Source organism: Mesitornis unicolor, unplaced genomic scaffold (assembly GCF_000695765.1).
Source record: "Mesitornis unicolor isolate BGI_N332 unplaced genomic scaffold, ASM69576v1 scaffold32123, whole genome shotgun sequence".
NCBI lineage: Eukaryota > Metazoa > Chordata > Aves > Mesitornithiformes > Mesitornithidae > Mesitornis > Mesitornis unicolor.
The window spans coordinates 1,507-5,806 of NW_010173165.1; the positions used below are offsets into that span (position 1 = coordinate 1,507).

General features: G+C 55.2%; 1 pseudogene; it reads left to right on the forward strand.

The window, feature by feature from the left end:
* The first annotated feature begins 4,088 nt into the window (after nucleotides 1-4,088).
* Nucleotides 4,089-4,300, forward strand: part of LOC104537678 — a 1,388-nt pseudogene continuing 1,176 nt past the window's right edge.

Below are 4,300 nucleotides of genomic sequence, written 5' to 3' on the forward strand. Positions count from 1 at the left end.
ATTAATCCTAATTTTTCCAGATGTTTCACTCCTTATACCATGCTCTTCAAAGCCTCTGTGGCTGCAAATTCTAATGAAGCCATGAGAACATTTTAAAGAGAAAGATTCAAAGCTTAAATTGCTTCCTTTTTTTTTTTCTTTTTCTTCTTTTTCTTGGTTGTTTTTTCTTTTTTTTTTTCTCTCCTTCTTTTCCCCCTGGTTGGGCTGTCGGGGAGTGCATGCGTGTGCGGTCCCAGCGCCTCCACATGTTGTGTTACACAATGTGCTAACAAGATGGAGAAGGCCACTTGGGCCGCGTGATGCCGGTGTGACGTCTGTTCGGCTTCTTTCCCCCCCGGTAGGACCCAGCTGCAAGGGGCTGGGGCTGGGGGGTGGAATGGCCTCCCACCCACCGCCAGCATCAGCACTCCTGGGGTCAGAGCCAGACTGGAGCTTTTAAAACGCTCGCAGAGCTCACTTAGATGTATGTAGGACCTATATATGTAGGATGTACAGTGAGGCAGGAGGATTTTTAGGGAATGGGGATTTTTGGGGTGCTCAGGAGAGTGGCTGGATGTGTCGGTGGGGAGAAGAGCGATGCTGAGCCCGGGGGTGCCATTGGCCAGGGTCCGCTCGCAGCCCCTCCTGCCCAGCACCCATCCCCAGGTGCCAGCGCATCGCCACAGAGGTCAGGGCACCCAACCACTCCAGTGCATTCCCAAACCTTCTCCAGCCAACCCCAGCCTGGCCCCAGCTGTAGGATCCGGCCGCCACCGCCCGGCTGGGCTGAGCATCCCCTGCTCGCCGGGAGCCCTGGGCTGACGCAGGAGGTCAGGCAAGACGATCTGAACAATCCTCCAGCGCCCGGGATTCAGATCCATGTACTTATATGGCCTGCAAAACGCGGTGGGAGCATGACCAACGTCTGGAAATCCAGATATGACTAGATCCCTTCATTAGTAATTTCTTGTACATGACTTTCTAGACCGTAGGGATTTGTTAAATTTGCAGGAGTGTTTTCTCACAGTGCCACGGACTGGCTGTTGCCAGCGTATATTGGCTCGGATCTGTCAGATCCTGTTGCCTTATATGACCCTTGGTTTTAATTCAGCTTTTCTTTGTATCCAGCCCTCAGCAGGGAACTCCTCTAGCAGCCCCGGCGTGGATCCTGCTAAAATGGTTCCCCAGCCCTCCCGCCATAAACCAACTGCCCACACAGTGAAAGGGGGACGCGGGGGGTGGAATTCAATGGTCCCCTCCCCGCCTCCCTGGCCCTCGCCAGATGCTTCCTCCATCCCTGCTCCTTCGGTGCCGAAAGAAAACTCTCCATGCCTGGAAAATGTTACTGGAGGGACCGGACCTTCCCCCCAAAGACAGGTCTCCCCCATGAGGACTATAGCATCCCTCTGGCACACCCCAGGGTTAATAATTTGTGGCCCTTGGGGGTGCTTTGGGGCCGAGGGGGGACTTTCACCTTCCCAGCAACCTCTTGAAACTTCAACCTTCTTTTATGGGTGCCATAAAGGTTATTTTTTAATCTGCACCCTGGCTGGGTTTCTCCCCCTCTCTGCAGTGGGGTCTTTGGCCTGGGGAGCATTTGGGCATCGCTGGTTTTTGCACCTTGTCTGGTTTGGGAAGCAAAGAGGTTAAACGGGATGGCCTTTTCCTCAAGATAAGGGGATGGTGGTACCCAACAGCTCGGTGAAGGCGCATGGTGGTGGTTGGCCATGGTCTCTGCCAGCAAGGCTCACCCCATGGTGGGTGCAGCAGATCCTGGGATGCTGGTGGGAGGGATGTGAGGGGCAAAGGGTCATGGGGAAGCCCCTCCATTGGCTTTTGCCCCTCTGGGAGCCCAGATAAGCTTTCCAAATCCCTGAGTGCTGCCAGGGCAAGATTTCCAGCTGGAAAAAGAGCACGTGTCCAAGGACGTCCTGCTGAGCCTGCAACTCCCTATCGCTTGCTGATGGAGATAAGGAGCTGTGTCACCTCCCAAAACACCCCTGTCCCTGAGCCCAGCAGCCTGACCCTGCTCTGCTGCTCCCCCATGTGCCCCCCTGCAGAGTCTATTGACCAGGTAAGCCAAATCCAGTGAGGGCACCCCGACCTTTTGGCAACCCCGCACCTCCGCTGGATTCAGGAGGGCTTTTACATCCCCAAACCCCCAACACAATGCTTGTCCTCTCCACCAGACCTAGCAGCACCGGGATGCTCCTGGAGAACACATCTCCTCCAGCATCCTCCATCCTCCTCCTCCTCGCAGGACGCACTGTGCCGTAACTTCTGCTTTTCAAAAGCTTTTTCTTTCAGTACCTTAGTTACCCTCACCCTAAAAAAGATCCAAACCAAAGCGGGAAAGGGAGGGCTGAACTGCTGCAGGGCAGCAGGACTAGAGCAGGTATGCAGCACCAAACACACAGCAGTGAGCACCCCAGTGTCCAGCATGCCAGGGTGAGCCCTGCCCTTGCTCACATGCTGCTCCCTTGCTCAGCCGGGGCCAAAACACTTACCAAGCTCTTTGAGAGCAGCCCAGCTCCCCCATTCCATGAGCTGCCCGCACCGAGCATCGCCCCGGGGTTTTCTCTCTCCCACCATCAACTGAAGAGGTTTCACTGCACCATGCTGGGGTTCTGATGTGGCGTGCAAAAGGTTACAGGTGTGGGGTCAAAATCGCCTTTCTTTGCCTTTTTTTATACCAGTAAGAGGTGGGGAAGGTTCTGCCTGCATCCCCTCAGTGGAGATGGGAGCCGGCAGCAGCTGTGGGCTGTGCCCCAGTGTGGGCAGGGGCAATGGGAGCATCCTGCCCTCCCATCCCATTCACTCTCCATCCACCCTAGGGACACTGGAGAGAGCCCTATGGGACCCCAGTCCCACATTTCATTGGGTGAGGGGTCCCCATGGGAACATCTGCTGCCATTAGCAGCATTGGCCACGTGGCAGGGACACATCACGGGCAGACAAAACACCCCAGGTCCCATCCCACAAACCCCTGCAGCCCTCACCACCCCTCCGCTGCTGTTGGCCATGGCTTGGGCTCAGCACAACCCCTTTACAACCCCCATCAGCGCTGCCCTCAAAGCACCTCCTCCTCCTCCTCCTCCTATACGTTTGCCCCCTGTTCCAGCATCTTTGGGTTGAAAAATGGCCGGGGAGGGTTTGGCAGAGGAGCCTCGCGCAGATTATTCAACAATTGTTTCCCATTTTGCACCCTCGCCTGCCTCATCCTCCAGTAACAATGACGAAGAGCGGCGCGGAGCCAGCGCCCGCGGCAGGGGTGTTGAGATCAGGGACAGCACAAAAATATCTTCTCTCTGGAACAAATATTTACCAACCCTTCTGCCTTTTGTTCTTGTGGTTCTCATCTATTTTTTTTTTAATTTTTTTTTTCTTTCCCCCCAGACATTCATTGGCAAAATGTCACACTAAGCAGCAACCCAGAAACTTCAGGGTAGCTGCCTGGCTGCTCTGGGCTTTGTTTTTCTCGCGCGCTAATTGTTAATGAATTTCCAGCCATTCAAGCCAATGCAAACCTGTGAGAAAATGATCTTTTCGGCCCCAGTTTTGGAGCTTTATGGCGCTTCGCAAAATCTGGGCAGTTGCTGAGCAAAACGAGCATCATCCCATAGCATGGGGATGGTGGCAGTGCCGGAGCCATCCCTGGGTGGGATGTGGCAGAGCCAGATCGAGATGTGGGGTGGTCTGAGCTCCCAGCATCGTTCCTGGGGTTGCAGCGGGGTGGTCCCCGCTCTCCAGATGGAGATGGGTTAAATGAGGGTGATGCTGTGGTACCTTCATCCCTGGCTAACTCCTTGCAGATTGTCCCTTTACGCCCCACTGCCCCATGGCAGGGTTTTCTTGTTCCTCTTCAAAATCATAAACCCCTCATGTCCACTTTTTATGGCGGCCGAACAAGAGCACGTGGGTAGTTTATGGGCGTTGTGTTTAAAGAAGGGAGGGGGGAAAAACCTCCTTTTCTGGCACATAAACTTACATCTTTGGTTAAAAATTAACGGTGGCCATAAAACCCCAGTGCAGGAGCAAGCGGAGCTCACCCTGCGGGTGCTGCCCTGCACCCAGACTGCCGGTCCCCATCCCCTCCTCTCTGCCCCAGGATGGCTGCACCACCCCCTGCCCACCCCCGCCGCCTCCTGCCTCTCTCCCTGGGGCTTTTCCAGGCCGCCTTGCTCCTCTTCTTCACTCTCTTCGTCACCTACGACGAGCCCTCAGCGCAGAAGGAGAATGCTGACTTGGTGGCCAACCGTCTCTACGGCATCTTCCCCCTCTTTCAGGACATTCAGGTGATGCTGGTGGTGGGGCTGGGGCT